This window comes from Helicoverpa zea, chromosome 6 (genome assembly GCF_022581195.2).
Source record: "Helicoverpa zea isolate HzStark_Cry1AcR chromosome 6, ilHelZeax1.1, whole genome shotgun sequence".
NCBI classification, from domain to species: Eukaryota; Metazoa; Arthropoda; class Insecta; order Lepidoptera; family Noctuidae; genus Helicoverpa; species Helicoverpa zea.
In genome coordinates this window covers 4256377-4275126 of record NC_061457.1, presented here as the reverse complement: position 1 = coordinate 4275126, position 18750 = coordinate 4256377, and the positions used below count along the sequence as shown (strand labels likewise).

Below are 18750 nucleotides of genomic sequence, written 5' to 3'. Positions count from 1 at the left end.
GTAATAGTTTGACTATCTACTGTTAGTAACAAAAAGCAGAAAATTTTCGATAAAGCTGAAACGTAATATTCAATGTTATCAGCAGTTTCTATCATGATGTACTACGTAATTTTTAACTGACACGCCAATAAATGGGAGTCTAATCTAGAACTAAACCGATAGTTGACCTTCAGACTTCAATTCAAGATTGATAGATAAGTTTGACAGGCTATACTTAGTTATTTATCTGCGTTACGGTTTTATGGCACTAGACTGTATGAATGATGCCATGCTAGACTAATAATATACATAGTAACACTTATTAAAAGTTCTTTTTGGAGTTTTGGTGTCACTATTATTATAAAGTACAAAAAATGCATCAACCTTACTATGGCCCTATCTATTTATTTACTACATTTCGATTTGAGGAAGTGACTACACAGGTATGTTCCACAAATTCCCGAGGTGAACAAACATATTGTTCGAAAATCTCTTACCCTCCACAAATAAAATTCTCTCCCCATTTTTTAAATTCCGATTCGAATTTATAACTCCGCAGCTTCGAGTAGCACAATGCTATTGCTATTTCTACCATGTTTATTACATCCTACGTTTATGTAGTGGATAGATACTATTTCGTAGTTTAGCCGACAGCTAGAAAGTTCTAGACTGGTCTAGTATATATTTCAGACTGGAAATGTCGCTGGATATTTCATTCGCACGTGATTGTGGTACAAGATATGGTGTAAATGATCTTTGTACGATGCACCCTGTATTTTTATTTGAGTTTTGAATTTTATTGCTTTTTAAGTAGGTGTAATGTTAGGAGCTATGGATCTATTTTAAGTGTCTTATTGATTCCACCTTCGTCTCTTATTCTTCCAAAATACTTCACAGTATAATACTAAAAATATTTAACAATTTGAATTGATGAAAAATATTATTTTTTCCTTGTACCTACAAGTATATTTACTGCGTTTCGCTCGATAAAGGCATATAACTGGGGACTATAATAAAAATATATTGGAGATAGATTGGGAAAACATGGCCGCTGCTAAAAAAATATTTTCCTCTTGAGGATCAATCGGCGATACGCTTCGAAGGAAAACACGAATATTTATCTACGAGACGAAGTTTCTTGTTGACAAAGATATAGATTTTAAGTTAGGTACTTATTATTTATAGAAAGTGGTACGATAGCCTACAATTTTCACTATTTACTGAACACGCAGTTTTATTGGTTCAAAATCTAGAATGCTAGAATGTCGTGACCCGATCGATTATGAAGGCAACAAACATGGAATCTATTTTGTTAATCAAGTTATATTGCTATATTTTATTAGTTGTGTTTAAAAGGAGTGTACTTGAAAACGTTGGCACGCTTGATTATTTCTTATTCTTGTATTTTCCGGGATTTTCTCAATTTTCCTCGACATAAGGAAGAAGTGAGATTTCATTGAATGACGCAGCCTTAGGAAGTTTAGATAAGGCTCAAACAGATGGTCTCTGCGGAATAAACGAAATGAACCCAAAACCCTTTTGAAGGTCCTCCCAGATATTTGAAGTGCCGAGATAAGTTTGCTTGAAACGAATGACATTTGTCGAGTAAACTTTTCAAAGAAAGAAACGATTTAACATTATGTGAGCTGAGATGTTCCATATTTGCTTAGGCTTTCAAGACCTAAGGGACCCAATATACATAATGCTTTCAAGCGACTTTTAAAAAGGTATAAAAAGATCGTAAAATGCCTACACGAAAATTCAAGACCAATTTCGGATTATAATATCTATCAATTAATATCTTGATCCATCTTCAGCGGCACATAAATATTTTGCGTTGATAGGAAAATTTCTTAGTAGCACTAGAAATTCCTATGACCTTAGATTACGTTGTAAGAATTTATCCATAAGAGCGATAAAAAGAAATAAGCAAAGAAAGAATTCCGTTACAATTATAAACAGGGAAAATGATAGGAATGTAAAAAAATATTATCAACGAACGTTATGTTGCCGTGTTTTTGGAAATCATTAAGAACCAGTGGAAATGCTATTAAAATAGAAGATCTAGAATTCTAGATCATTCAAAACACTAACATAAACGTAAACGTAATAAATTCAAGAGTAACACGGATGCGACAGCGACTATAATTCAGCACAAATATCTAGGTTACGTACTTGCCAACATATTACGGAGGAATGAGGCTTCCAGGCACATTTTCCAGCTAAATGGTTCCCACCATTATATCTCAAACAAAGCCACCCTTGTCACGAGGAAGGTCATGATGAGAAATGGCGGCCTAGGCCTGTGGTACTAGTTGAAGCGACCAGCGATTTATCTGTTCTATTTTTGTATAATTTAATCGAAATATTTTTGCAGAAGGGCGTGTTTTATGTATTTTTCGCTTCTTAAATAAAATAATCATTAATTATAATGGAAAAAGTAAAAGGTTAGGCAGATATCATAAATAATTATTGACGTGGGTATTGTTTTCTATACATATATATAGTTATCTTACTCCTTGACTGTTATAGAAAAGTGTACTATTGCTTCAGAAACATGTTGCTATGATATATTTATAAAACATTAACTTTTTATTCAATACGTAATTTTTATCCTAAACTTACCCGCTTCAGCTTACATTTGAGACCAAAACCAGCGGGTTCCCAAGCCACGGCAGTTTGCCTAAATGTGAGCCGTGACGTATGAAGGTCGGGGTAATTAATTTACCTAAGATTAATCACATAGGTGCTGCTGATTCGCGATTAAACCCCCGTAACGGCCTTAGAAAGCGTCAGTGCCTTGGATCAAAGGGGTATTGACGGGTTAGGATCAACCTATTGAGGTATGGTATGGTAACGATATTGCAGGGTTTAGGGGTCGTGTGTATTGGGGAAATATTATTTTACATTGATGTTTTTTTTGGTTGGTATCATTTTCGGTTCTCACTTTTGACTCTGACTGTCCGTTTTAGGCAACATATTTATAGCACACAAAATTATGAGCAGATATATAATAATGAAATATGACTTGTCCACGGGAATTGTACATACCTAACTCTTAGGTTCTTATACGGGACAGAATTATTTTGGTAACTATTTCAACTTTATTCACCTTTTACCGTTCTGGTAATACATACGTATACCTACTATTTATAATTACCATAGGTATGCGTCTTTATAACACTATTAGAATTAATAGACTACTTGTTTTATAATTGCTACACATCCATCCATCTTTCCGTTGTATAAATCTCGCAACCGATAAAGCAGGGCGCCCTCTTCCGCGGTACGATAATGGCGGTTCATTCACTCACCTACATACGTGAACCAAAACTTTAACCGGTATCGGCGCAAGGTTAAATGGTTTATACCGTTTAGTTATTGCTAACCCTTATGATCTATTTGTTAAGGCATAACAGTGAAAACCAATTTCGTATGTAGTGTGTAGAAGTTGGTTACCATGAAATGTTTTTGAGAACTTTGTTTTAAATAAAACTTTGATCTTACACAAAGCATTTGTTTTTCTTCCTACTTCTAATATTTTCATTCCTAGTGCCAAAAGTGTCAGTTTAAATAAAAAACTACTTTCAGTAATTTTTATGGCGGATGTTTTTCCGTAATTTTTGTGTGAACTTTATTAGAATTTTTCTTTTTCACATATTATTAAAGAAAAAGAGGAAAATTCAAAAAAAAAAAATTGCACGAACGAATGAAAAATGGTGATTTTCTGAAAAGCCTTAGCACAAACAAAAACAATATTTTCTCTATACAAAAATCTTTCCGTGTTACAAATTATAGTATTTTCCATAATAAACCTGTCAAAGTACAATGGCGTCCTTAAAATCAAATTGTAATAAGTAGGTCAAGATCCGGAAGCAGATTATTTAGTTCCGAGTTACTAACACGAATTAATTTTGTGTTTTGATTGTACTACAATCTGAGGCATTGGTATTTTAAATTCATATTTTATATTAGGATTTCTTAGGATTTTTTTTAGCAAAGTTACTTCTTCTCTGGGCATTACTTGACGATTTAAGTACCATTTGGAACTAAGGGATAACTTGGGTCCCTTTATAAGTCAATCTCTATTACTAATTTGGCAGGTAACTACGCAAATAAAATACATACTGCAATGTTCTAGGTATACCAAACAAAATCCTAAAAAGCATAAATCGTAGTAAAATTTTACTAACTTTTGATCTACACAAAACTGTTTACTCGCATTCAAACATTTACCTAGGTTCGCGTACCATTACTATATTTCAGAATCAACTAAAGCTTTGAACGTCCCGCTCCATACTCAAAAATAAACACATCTAACCAAAGAACACAAATTTAACTCGAACGGTCAAATTAACCGTTGTACAAATAAACGGTTAAAATCAGGATACAAACGGACCGTTTCGCATACGTTGTACCATTAAAAGGTAATGCTTGACGCGATAGCGCACTGTCACGCTATCAGAATTAGATAGCTGGACACACGATGTTTCAGCAATTTCAGCTAATTTACGAGGTGCGACTGTTTTGGTGTAAATAGACATAATTTTGGTATGTATATTTATTCATATATAAGTGATAAGTCAGTTTATGGACGATTAATTTTCAACAACTGTCGATGACGACTAAGAAATATGTTGCACAACTTTAAATGTAATACAGTATATCAAGAGATCGTAATGTATGCTAAAATGTTTAACACACCCCAATCTCCGTGTAGAGGAAGTAATGTAATATTCAGATTATCGTCCTAAAACTTTGATACGGGCCCCATCTCTCCCCTAATTCTAAACTTAGCAGTTTTGCATAATCCGAACGATAATGGCGTTTAAATATCCACTTCACATCCCCCTATATAGTCGAATATGCGGAGCACCCAAGTAGGCAAGTTTCGAGTCTGCTCTCGATACTATTAAGGCACTACAATCGATCCCTGCGAACGAAACCGAGCGTTTGAGGACATGCGGCCTTTAAGTTCGCCCGTCCTATTTATATCGGTAACCCGGTATCGATCTGTCGCCCTACTAGCCGACAACCCCCTATTTTTACACACACGATATTAAAACTTAACTCCTTGTTACAAAGTCTAAATTCCAGTGTAAGGATGCTTACATTGGTTTTAAATAGCCGTAGCGAACTTCTGTTGATTTGAGTATTATTCTTGGTGCGGTTTGGTTTTGTTTTTCTTGTTTTTGGTCGGGAAATTGTGAAGGCGAGAATTAGCAGTGACGTAAATACGAGTAGGTAAACAGGTACAGGTAACTGTGGAAGTATGCCTTTATTTTGCTGTTTAGTTTAGAAGTTTGCAATCGATTTTGTGTAGTTTGAAGTAATATTATGTACGCTATAGCAGTGATCAAATAAAAAATAGCTGTATCAATTTTCCAGTACAGACACTTTATTAATTAACCGAATAAAAATGAGAGTACTCAAATACCTACGATAGATCAAATACCCTAATAAAGTACCTACACTTCACAAATTACGCTAAAATAAATATTATTAAAAAACGAACTCCATCCAACTGGAAGCCATTAGGTGGGTGCTTAATAATTTCCATTCTATTGAAAATTGAGAAAATTATCTCGCAAAAAAAGGTTCCGAAAAACCTGGCCTTATTTCCAGCGAATTCTTCGATTCATTCAACCGTTACTCGTCTTTATCGGAAAGAGATTTGGGTTACCCTAACTGTGGATACGAAGCTATAGAAATTCACACTTAAAGAGATTATTTTCTGCTTTATTAGCTTGTGTTCGGGTCATTTGGCGTAGGACAAAAAGATATAACAACTTAGAGGGCTCATTATAGTTCGGTATCGGTAATCTGCTACGGTCTGATGCACCTTGTTAGATATTACACAGATTTTGCGGTAACTTGAGTATAAAATAAATCGTCAATTATAGTAAACTAGGTACCTAGTTGAGCTCTATTTTTGGACGATTACACATCGGTATGAAATCATGTTATAAAATTCGAGTAAGTTTCATTGAAAACTGGACTAAGTAGTCACTAAGTATTAGTAACTGTACTTAAAATAACTTATGACCTCATAGAGAAATGACTGTTTACCTTGCTATGCCCTCTGTTTAGTGAGTTTTAAGACTATAATTAGATTAAAAATATCAGTCAGATTTACTAAATCTTGAATACAACTGAATTGAAATTGATACAAAAGTTTCAGTGAAAATGTCAGACAATTTAACAAACCACACGAATCGTACAATTATGTATTATTTTAGAACAAACGTAAACAAGTATTTTGTTCTCGCGTCGTCTCTTCATTACTGTTAAATAAAGGCAGTTAGTACCAGTGAAGGCTATAAAATTCAGTTATCCCAGCTAGATACGAAATATACAGTATTTACACGAGACGCTGCGCCTGAGCACCATTATTGTTATCTGCAGAAAGTGTTGCGATCATTTACAGAACGTGCTGTGTAATGCTGTGGCTTAAGTGAAAGAGGTAGCGGGAGCGATTTATGTAGCAATCAGAGAGATCCTTCATAAAACTAAATTGGTAATTTGTTTGAAAAGTGTATGTAAAATGAATGTTATTTTTCTGCATTTTTTCAGTGCATGTGAGAGATTATTATTTATTAACGAAAGTTAAACTGATATCGTGGATCAGTTTGAATTCCTATTCACACGACTCTCGCAATCGCAGTTATAATTGTTCCTCAAAGAAAATACAAAAAAGGACTCGTGTCCTAAGATATCACTGTTTTAAACAGAAAAATGTGTTGTCATTAATCTAAACCCATCCCCGCTACCGCTTATCCCTTAAACCACCCCAAAACAAATGGCTTGCATTCATCTACGTTACACTACTCTCACTCGTAATAGTCTGATGTATTGTTACTGCTTAATAATCTTTCGCCACCTTCCTCGAGACATCTATCAGTATTCTCCACCATTCTTCATTATTCTCCAATATTCTTCAATATCACTATAAGCCAAAGTAAGTTTAATGGCCGTCCGATCGGTAATTCTTCTCTGAAAAGCTTTTAAAGCTGAGAGCAAATTGATTGTAAAAATGTTGGGTCTTATTGTGATATAAATGGAGACTTATGACCGGTTCTATGAAGTGTGAAGAACTGTCTTTCTTAGTGGTGACGGTTATGGATGGAGTGAAAGAAGTCGTGTTTCAAGATGTGACATGGTTACTTGATGTAAAATGAGTTTGTACACGATGTTTGTAGCGCCATGTGTGGATTTTCAGCCTTTAAACGTTAAAAGAAATAATAAATTATTCGTTTTAAAATGTAAAGATTACTTTTAAAATAAGAACCTGTATAATCGTCATATGTTTCAATCAAAATTGATCGCGATGAAATATGTACTCGTCCGTACAAGTAAGTATTCTGAGCGTTTTGTTTACGCAAAAACGTTGCAGTTTCGCGAACTTTTGAGAAATTATTGCAAGACTGAGTAGACCAGAAGGTATAAACAGTTTGTATAGTAAACTTTGCGTCACAGGTAAAATCTCACATTTATTTACAGTTATTTCACAATGTCACAAAAACTAAACCTATTATCGATCTTCAAACATCACGATATAAAATATTTAAATATAAATCATGTTCGTAAGGGTCCCTTGACACGAATTCGTGTTTCACTTTACATATAAAAGGACCTAACTCATGTAAAGTGTTTACTCTGTTCATTGTGTAGTAAGTCCTTAAGTCCTTTAGTTATTTACATATGTACCTCTTGTATAGGAGTGTTGTATGTCTATGTACAATACGACCCAATCTCTGGGTTACATAAGTGGGCCACACTCCATTTTATTGGCACGAACGCAAGCTAATTGATTTAAGTCGTTTGGGGCTATAAGTTGGTAATATGAATTATGTTTTTTTACAGAATATTTAATAGAATTGAATGACACGTTTTTATTAGAATTACTGTTCAAGTGTTATGAATTCATTGAAATGGTTAACCGTTTGTTATGGTTATAAAAGTCGGTGATTATATTCTATAAATAAAAACATGAATGTATGTAACTTACCTACCTCACTTATCTGGACGACTTTGCAGTAACATTTGCTTATACAAGTATTATATAGGATTAGGAGATTAGTATGCTATATAGCGGTCTACCGAAGTCTATTAATATTCTATTCTTCACAAGGCTTCAATTGAAGGTAATGTCAAAATAGAGACAAAAGAATTTTAATCTAATAATATCGAATAAATTAAGTATTAAGAAATTAGCATATTAATTTGGTCGTGCTAAGTAAAATAATGTTAAATATTGTTTTGTTCGAAATCGAATTAATTAATATAATTTGTGAATTTTAATTGAATTTGCGATAAAAATAAAATGAACCCTCGAGACGTATAAAATTAATTGGAAAATTGCAATGAATTGTTTATTCCAATTATCGCCTGATGGTTTATCACGTGTTGCGTAAAATTATTACTTTATTTTACGTACCTGCTGTTAGGTAAGGTTAATTCATTAAAAAACAAATATTCACTTAAAAATCGACATATATAAAACTGTCAAGTAAAAACCCGATGCCTAGGTCATGAATATTTAACTCTAACTGATTATAATTCAGCCTGAAAACTAGGTTTTCATGAATTTTGGAAGATTACCAAAGGATTTTCGTTCTCATTGACCTTCTATTCGTGTATTCGAAAGATTTCATTAATTATTAGAAGGCCTAGCCAACTGAACGATACGTCACTTAATATACGAGCCTTGAAATATTCAAGGCGACTGAAATAGTAGTCGTAAAGAAAATAAATACGGTAATCAGGAAAATCCATACTTAGGGTTATGGGAAAGTAACTCTGTTTGTCGCTTTCACACCAAAACTTCTGAACTGATTTGAATGAAAATTTGTACACAGATAGTCTAGAATCTGAGAAAGGACATATGTTATTTTTTATCCGGGTGCGGGGGGTAGATCTCTCAGGACACGCGTGGAATAGTTAGTGTCAAAATAGTTGAAGATTCCAACTCCATGTCTAACGATTAGATAAAACTAGAATATGTTGTCAAACAAGTTAAATGTTATGACAGAAGATGTAACTAAATCACAACCGACGTTATCTCAAGTTATGCACCCTGAATTACAATAATAGACTCTACAGCAATTAAATCAAGGTTAGTAATGGCTTGTCGCAATCATAGCCGATGTTTATCTGTGACAATTATCGTTGATTTGTAGTCAGAACTGATTGTGGGTACACCTATGCATTATTTATGAGGGAGAGTACCGTTCGGTAGATTTTATGACTGAGTTAGTTTCGTGGATTAAATTGGAGTTAGTATTTTTGTGGTAGTTATAAATACAGTACTATTTCTGTCCATTTTATGATTTAATACAATAACTCGACACAAAGATTCTATTGCTAAACTTGAAAAGTTGACAATATAACGTGCTAACAATGACAGGTTTACGTTATATTCCTCAATTCGCTTAGATTATGTTCTTACCGGCAAAAAAATCAGCTTGATCAATCATTTATTTTAAAACCTAATCTTTTTGATCAACCTAAATAATGTCACCAGTTTTCCTCAAACTATCTTCACTCTGTAGTCGGACCCATAAAAACATTTAAGTACGACCTTTCCTTTTGTCTGTCTGTCAGACCCGTTTTTGATGTTATCGTGAACAAGGCTTAGCTGTGTAATAGTGATTCATAAAATCTTACGTCTAATCTAGATTTTTCGGTTTTATTTGGTCCTTCTGGCCGTAGTGTGAATGACGTAAGGTAGATTTTTTTGGCTTCTAGAAAATAGGTTTTGTTGAATTTTCGTCCAACAATTCAAGGAGGTTGACACTCCAATTCTTGTGTGTTGTGATAAATGGTAGTCATACATGTGTTATTGTTTTTATATTTATCGTTTTGTTGTCTTATTATTGTCCTGAAAATATAGCACTCTTTGTTTGCTTTTGAATTTGAATAAACTGTATTTGGAACGGGACATATTGGTTTCAGATGTTGTTGTAGTCGGATTTCATGACTTTACTATTTTTATTGTTTTTTACCTTTTCGTTTGTCAGTTTGTTCTGTTATCATCCCATAAAAATGCAAATCATGTTGTACATGATAATAATCTACCAAACAATTACGTCACAATATATCGTGGGTAGAAAAACGGTCTGTTATCGGTAACAACACTTACTATCGGTTGCTAGTAAGTATGCAAATTTTGGTGCATACTTTCACACGTTTTAGGATATTGGCAAGTGATAGTCAAATAGGTTATCGTGCTTTGCAACTTGTTTGTGCTGATACGGAACCCGTATCACCTGTTTTACAAGTCTGGGTGCTGAAGATACGTGTTTGCCACCAAACAAGTTTTTAAAAGATACGTCCATGAAAAATTTCTTTAAGATTATACAACATGACATCAATAAGAAAATTAGAGACTCATACTAAAGACTAATAAATTAAATGAACTCCGGAAAATAGAGAATTTTATTCATTCATCCTTTGTTGAGATTGAAATATTATAAAATCTTTTCTATATTAGAGCTTGTTCGGAAAACACAATGGAGCTTTTTATCAAAAAGAAATTATGCTCATAATTAAAATTCACAATGAAAATTAACGGTCGGTATGTGTTCACTACGTTAATCTAATCCCGGCCCTTTATTTCCCGGGATCCCGGAACCGTATTTTTTATGACAAGGTGAAAAAGGAGTATTAATTACTATATGTTTCCAGGGAATTCACTCCCGGGATCTAATTTAATATTATATTAAATTGAGAAAATAACATTAGGTAATAATTAATACCTGAATCGGAAATTATCGAACTAATAGAAGCTTTTCTTAGACATAGTTCGACGATAATTACTTTGGCCATGAAACAAATATATTACCACGTAGAGACCTTGAAAGTTTATGTCTAAATGATTATGTGTACCACATAGGTTCGTGTGAAAGCACGTGTATGTAAAATATAATTAATTATGTACGATTATGTTCAGGTAAATTTCCTCTGAGATTGTTGGAGAAAGCATTGGTTTCTATGAATTATAAATGTGATATTGTTTACGAAGATTACGTAGGTAAATAACGGTTTTATGGAATTATACTCAACCGAGTTAGGAAAGCATTTTTATTTAGATTTTGCTAAGGCCTTTATATTAAGGTGAAGTTACTACAACACTTTAATAAATTGGATAAGATAAAGCAATGCTGAAAGCCAAACTATTAAAAAAAATAAAGCCTAAAAATACATAGAGTTTTTAACCTTCCATTCAGAAATGAATGGAGGTCAAGCTTAATGATACCTTTTCGTGAAAAAGCTCGGATGTTCTATACAATATATTTTCGGGACTTCTTAAGAAATACCGGAGATTTGAAGAACCCTACATCTACATCACTAGTGTGGTAGTTCATTCTAAAGCTTGTGGCACATTATAGCAGCACTGCAACAGCACGGCTCCACACCAGCATTTAAGTTGTCATTCAATTTAGAGCATTAAATCGTGTATATTATAATATATTTCGTAATGTCAATATGAAAAAGCCAACGGCGAGCAGTCAGCGTGCTTGCCGCTTCCACACAACTCGACTCGCCGCCCGCGTGCTGACCTTATGCGTACAGCGCGCCAACGGCGTGCTAATTGCGCGCCGACTCCGAGCCGGCAGCGAAACAACGTCATTACGTCGTGTTCAATCATAATCGTCTTAAAATAATATTGAGTTTGCTGTGACAACAAGCTTACACCTCGCGGGCGGCGCGCGGCCGGCGCGCCGACGGCGAGCGGCCAGCGCGTGGTTGGCGCGCTGTCCGCTCGCCGTAGTCTTAATTCGAGGCGACGCCGTGCTGCAGCCGTGCTGTTGCGGTGCTGCTATAATGTGCCATAAGCTTTAGTTATAAAGGCATTCCCTATGGGTTACGAATCTAATCTTTGTAATGTTACCAGATGGTAAAAATGGCTTTAGAAGAAACACACTAGTCTTGTTGAATAGGTATATTTATACCTAGATAATTGGTCAGCTAATAATGAGTCTTTATATGGTATTACATTACATCATATTACTCTATATGACGTTATTCACGCAATGTTAACACAAAGTTGTTTCTAGGTAAGTAGGCGGGATTGTCGTGCGTGACGTCAAAAATATTTTGTACATACAGATATATAAAGTACTTACATAGATGTTCAAATATCTGACGTCTACTAACGTCACGACGGAATTTTCACATCAAGGTTTTCGCCAAAATAACGTCTGTGTAGTTTGTTCAGACCAAAACTTCATTTAACTTCATTTTCAACAATATTTAAATTAAGATGTTTATGTTTTGAGTTTGTAATTTAAATTCAGTTTCGTGATTAGAAACTACTGTCTATTTTGGAATTTTGTGTTAAGCCTTTTGAAGGCGTAATGAATTGTTGCTTCAATTAATTTATTCGTGTAATGCGCTTACTTGGTAATTTGTTAATAAATCTATAGTTTTGTTGAAGGGTACTGTAATTTACTTTATTGTTATTGTTGAGACGATGTATCTTTAAGGCGAATTAAATATTACTCACAAGTAAATTAGACAAAGAAGCACTTAAAATCTATGCTCATAATGTTTCAATGAAGTCTGAAAAATCTGTTGGTTGTGATTCTATTCATCTAACACGATTTCTTGAATAAAATCTTCTAGGAAAGAATAATGTGCGAATATTTTCGCACATTATTCTTTAGAACTACTTATATTTTCTATACCTTGAATGCTCAGCTTAATAGGGCGTAATGTATCAAAATCACATACGCTATTATAGGCGTTATTATATTCACGTAAATACGATAATGGCATGTGTCATTACGGTAGATGCATCGCGTGAGAGCCGCCTCTGTTCTACCTAAATACCTAAATATAGTTTTTTTTTCATCTGAAGTTTTCATGGAACTGAGACTAGAATAAAACTGTCTTTGGATTTATCAATATTATAAGGGTAAAAAGGGACTAAAATGTACGAATCAGTTAAGTTTTAGTCCAAATGCGTTTCTGGAATTTTCGTTAACAAGTTTCGTTTAAGAACTAAGACCACATTTGAATTTAGGTAAAGGAGAATGTCATTAGGCCTGCAAGTTTTTAGGGAAAGTGAATAATACTCTCTATTATTTTAGCAGTAAGATTTCAATCTTTGTTAATTTGAAGAAACTGCAGATAAAGTCTCTATAGGTTGCTCTACGATACTATAATGGCTTATATTTACATTTTTAGTGTTCAACGTTCAAAGATAATACCGTTAGTCATTCTGTTAAATATTTATCAGTAAGTAAATTATAATACTTAGATAAAACGATGTGCCTAGGTCTAACCTTGGTACAGTTAGCTACCAGACTTTGGTTATTAATGTTTTAGTAATTACATTTTTATTCGGGTAGCGACTGCTTATAATCGAAATGTTATCTTTTAGTTCGAATCTGATAATATGTAGTTTAGTATTGGTTTTTTATTTATTGACAAAGCTTCTATTCAACCTTTAAGCTTATACAATAATGGATAAATTGGTATTGTTCAAAGTTTTAGGTATGTTCTTTGATACAAAAGTAATGAATGTGCCAAACGTTGGTATTTTTCCACATTTTCCTAAGAATAACAGCTGCATTATGATCAGCTGAAGTTCCTATTTCTTTACCTCCACTTACAAACAAAAAAAGAGGGAACAACTGATTGCAGCCAGTAGGTATTAGATATACAAAACGTGCGTCCGTATTCCGTAAACGGAAACACACAGTTAACTCACGTGAGAACCATAGTACTAGACGCTCAAGGTCACTATAATGTACGCATTGTCATACGTGCAGGTTACAATGCACTTATGTCATATCTCCAAGGGAATTAGAATTGACAATGTCACTTCCTAGTTTTATGACCTTCTGGAATTTTCTATGATGAGTGTCAAGGTCATTTTAGTGTGGGAATAAGCCCGTAGACATAATAGATCGATGTTGTTTACAGTAGGGTTAAAGTCTGTTTCTCTCTGTATTTATTTGAAGGGATTTTAAGAATTCAATTTATAAAAGCCATTTCAGAACTGTATAATTTTGTGATTCCGTTAGTATTTTTGACATTGAAAATAGAATTTGGCGGAGTAAACAAAAGTTGTTTATAAATATGAATCTTTAAAGGAAAAAATCTGCATAATATTTTCATTAGATACTCTGAACTCGATAGAAAAAATATTCAGTATTGACCTTTTGGAAATTAAAATATGTCTGGCGAGAAGTCGGGTAACTCTTTAGACTTTTTAATCAAGACATAAGGGTTAAATAAAGAAAAGTTATTATATTAGAAGGAGTCTGTCTATATATGCCGATTTTTTCGTGAAATGCAATGAATATTGACTCCTATGATAAGTACATGGGCTGTACAGAAAAAAGAAACAAATTTTGAAAAACAATACACTCCACACTGGAGGTACAAATTGTATTAGGTACATAAATTACAATTTAAACTTGTATTGAAAACACGTGTAAGACAAGACATTACGTGACATACCGAATGATTGATTATTAACGTTATCAAAAACTTTTAGACACAGATAACGCAGATTATATATGCCTATTTTTAGGGTTCCGTACCCAAAGGGTAAAACGGGACCCTATTGTTTTCGCTCCTCTGTCCGTCCATCCGTCTGTCACTAGGCTGTATCTCATGAACCGTGATAGAGAACTGAAATTTTCACAGATGATGTAATTTTGTTGCCCCTATAACAACAAATTCTTATTTTGAAACTGACTGAAAACTAGATTAAAATAAATATTTTGCGGGGCTCCCATACAAGAAACATGATTTTTTTGCTAATTTTTGCTCTGGTACGGAATTTTTCGTGCGCGATTCCGACTCGTACTTGGCTTATTTTTGTAGATAGCTATTTGTTGTGTACTGTTAAAGTATTTCTAACTGACGTTGATTGATTGTTCTTAAATCAATGATAGGATATAGGGCGTTCTGTTTTACGTATCTGCGTCGATTTGTCATTGGTTGTAACAGCAATCGATATGTAGGCATCGAATTGATTACTTGTTTAAATGTCACATCTGTTAAAGATTTTGACTGATCTTTGACATTTAAATTTGAATTATGATTAATGTCTAAATAAACAAAACATTACATTAATGTTGACGACATCTGATTTATAAGACGGCGCCCTATTGTTACAAATCAAAAGATTCCAGATTTAAGTTTTCACATTTAAAAAATACAAACGTTTTTGGAAGACCAAAATCTACAACATACCTCAAAAATATTTCACTTCACTTAACGCACTCACACAAACAACCGCTTTACACGAAACACGAATTCACACTAGTTCAAATTCTCGACGAACATAATCAGCTAGAAACGAAACGACGTAAATTATATCAACACAATACAATACATTGCCGGTTTAACTGACAATAGAAGCAAACTATACCCCGGCGTGTCAAGGCATTTCCCTATTAAACTTTTGACACGGACTAGACGTGAATAGGCGATAAATTGACCTAAATAAAAGTAGGTGTCATCATTTAAATGTGTCAATAGAAAGAGTATTATTTAATTATTTATTAAGTTGTTTATATGTTAAAGATATTTTCTTCAAAATTACAAAATTGACAGCTACGAGTATACAGAGACACCAATAGGTCAACCTACCCGAATCTGTTAAATTTTACCAATCGAACATTAACCTACCACTGTTGTGATAAGGTTTAAAATCTATTGGAGAAATTTGACAGATTGAGACAGGTCGATATGCTGTCGTGGCTTCTTATAGCTTGCAGTAGCAATAGCCAGCAATAGTCATATATTTGGGTTTAGATACATATCATGAAATAACTTTTTAGTCTCGATTAGTGCAAACAAACCCAAGATATGATAAACATGTCAGTAACTGATCCATTTATCACTGACTCATTGTGTTACAAATAAGTATCTACGCAAAAAAACACATTTGTGACGTTTCATGATGGCGCCAGATAACAACGTTAGGTTTAAATGACATAGTAGATTACCTAATATTATTTATTAGATCTAAACAAAAACATGTTTCTAGACTACGAAGGAAGCTGCGAGATTGTTCGAAAATACGCTAGAAAAAACAAAGTTGTAAATAAACCCCTTATTCTGACATTCCTGATGATACCCATCTCAAGAAAAAGCTTTAATAGAATTAAATCAATTAACTTCAATGAGCATAAGAATGAAAACCTATCTGCTTACTAAACAAGAAAATAAAAAACAAAAAAGAATCTATTACGTAAATCGATGCACGGCATTCGATTTATAGAACACCTCATATACTCGCTACTCGACTACTATGAAATACACATAAAGAGCCCACTTCTAGCTATGTTATCATCTCAAAGCCACATCTGTGACTTCTCATAGATCTCACGTGCAACCATTACAAATATAATTGTGTATTTCATGACCATCTTGTTATGATAATTCGCATGTTAACACTATTTGTAAACTCTTCTATACAATTTATGATTGTGGTGTAAGAGACGTCAATAAGTACATAGTGATAGGAAGGTGGTATAGTACCGGCTAGCGATTCATGGCTATATTAAGCTATACATAGACTTTTTGATAGTGATCGTTTACTGTAACTGAAGAAAAAAAAATTGAGTAGGTATACCTAATGTGCCGTCGCGACTGTCATTCCAAAATCCAATCAAATACTAATTATATTATAACTTTAATTTAGTATAATTAATTATAATTATAATACCTATTCTAATTAAAAAACTAAACTCTTTACTTTCATAGAAGGTATAGCTGCATCATCTAATTCGGTGCATAATAGGACGAGTCTTGTTATTACTAAAATGAATATCAAAGTTAAATGGCCATTCTTTTGACCTAACATGAAAATGCCGTGATGCCCCTAACGACCCTACAGATTGCTATCAACGTTTATTTTTATTAGACTGAAGGATAAAATTAACATTTATTGTTTTAAAGTATATTAATAGAAACATTTTTATGTAATTAAATATACCAAAAATGTTTATATTTTTTTAATCTGTATCGTTAAAAATATATTTTGGATATATAGTGTTTTTCTATCAAGTAGCAACTATCCGATAGTGTAACAAAAGCTTTATTCAATCATCGTGCAATAATATTTTGTTACAGTTAACACTTCTGTTTTTTATTACTATACTTTAGACATATTTGAATTTACGCACTATCTATACTTTCCGCTAAATGTGGAATCAGACTACTTATATTAATCGCAATCACCCAAAAAGTAAGTTTTCCTTGAATCTTTTAACCTCTAAATATAAAAACAATCAATAAAACGTGCGTGTCCCGATCTATTTCAAACAAAAAACTACTAAAAACGGACTACATAACATTCCGATATGGTAAAACCAAGCATGGTGAACTCAAAGTAGCAATATAGGGCAGTGACGTAAAACTTTTCGCATTAGAAACTTTACTAGGTCTCGGTCGGCGGCATCGCTTTACGCGGAAATAACACTTAAAGCCTCTAGTATAAGGATCAATTTCCAATGAAGACGTTTGCGGAATGACGTATTGCTTTGAAATTAACCCTGTCTGCACCATGCATTGTATCAGATGTGACGCAAATTGTTCAGTAAACATACTTTTGAACTGCATTTCTTTGGTATTTAGGTCAGTAAAAAGAATTTTTAGTAGGTATGTATTTCTTGCCTATTGGAATTTTAAAATTGGTAGTGCAAAATCAAAATCATTTCAAAATAGGCTGAAAATCTAATAAGACAGCCCCCAAAACTGCAAAGAAAGCTCAAGTTTAAAAAATCTTTCAAATCACTTTGAAAAGCTCTTACTGGAAATATCGATTTTAATAGCCGAACAGCCAATCCAAAGTTTTTAGCAAGTCAAGGCTTTCGTTATGTTTTTAGTTTCAATTTGTTTGCACCTACGTCAACTAGAATGACGTAACAGCGCTGATAAGCGAGTAAAACGTGCAATTTCTTTTCCGCTGACGTTTTCAAATGCTGTGTAAATATTGAATAAATATATAGAAAACTATGAAAACAAATCTTTCTGGTCCGACGAACTTCTTTAGATAATCAAGATTGTGATCCTAAATTCGGTCTATCTTATCTCAATTTTATTTTCCTCACGCTTGAATGTAGGTCCACTTAAATCAAACAAGGTCTACCAAAATATAAAGAAAAACTTTAAGGCCTTTGCAAAAATAAATATAGGTATAATAGGTAAAATGTACGTGAACATTTTTAAATAAGCGAATTCCTACCTCTACGTTACAATTCCCAAGGGCCGTTGTATAATCTGTAACTGGAGTTTGGGGAAATTTCTCAGCCGCACGGTTTGCGGGGGCGGGCCTCAGATCATTTAACCAACCGGAATCGTCAATAACACAAATCAATATGCAAAAAGTCTGCAACGCAGCAAAAAATCATACTCTGTCACGCTGATCACATCAGCTTTTACATGCTCACAAACAAGGCTCCTTTGTACGTTTGACATTACCCAGAGGGGAAGATAAGGCAATGGCGTCTCCTGTAGTTTAAATTATCTAAGCAGCGACCGGATTATAGTGATTACCCCTTAATGGTCGTACTTATGTTATCGATTAGCGACTCGAGCGTCATCGTTATTACCTTTCTCTTTTGCTTTACTCAAGCTGACTGAAATAGCTCTGTAAATTATTATGTGCACGCGATTTGAAATCCTACTAAGGTAGGTATTTTAGTTTTGAATTAGGGCTAGGGTTTGTTAGATTTATTGGATTGACTTCAAAAATGATTCGGTTGATCAAAAGTGTCCATTTTATGTGGCGTTAATTGTGTT

General features: G+C 33.7%; 1 protein-coding gene across 2 annotated transcripts in view; it reads right to left on the bottom strand.

The window, feature by feature from the left end:
- LOC124631550 (protein Tob1) overlaps positions 1-18750 on the bottom strand; it is a 42019-nt gene that overhangs the window by 6451 nt on the left and 16818 nt on the right. Inside the window, exon 1 of one of the 2 annotated variants that reach the window (XM_047166009.1) lies at positions 15193-15255. The exons of the other annotated variant lie outside the window; for it this stretch is intronic. The gene's annotated coding sequence lies outside the window, so the exon portion shown is untranslated. Of the gene's footprint in view, positions 1-15192; positions 15256-18750 lie in introns of those variants that run through there. 2 annotated transcript variants of the gene reach the window in all.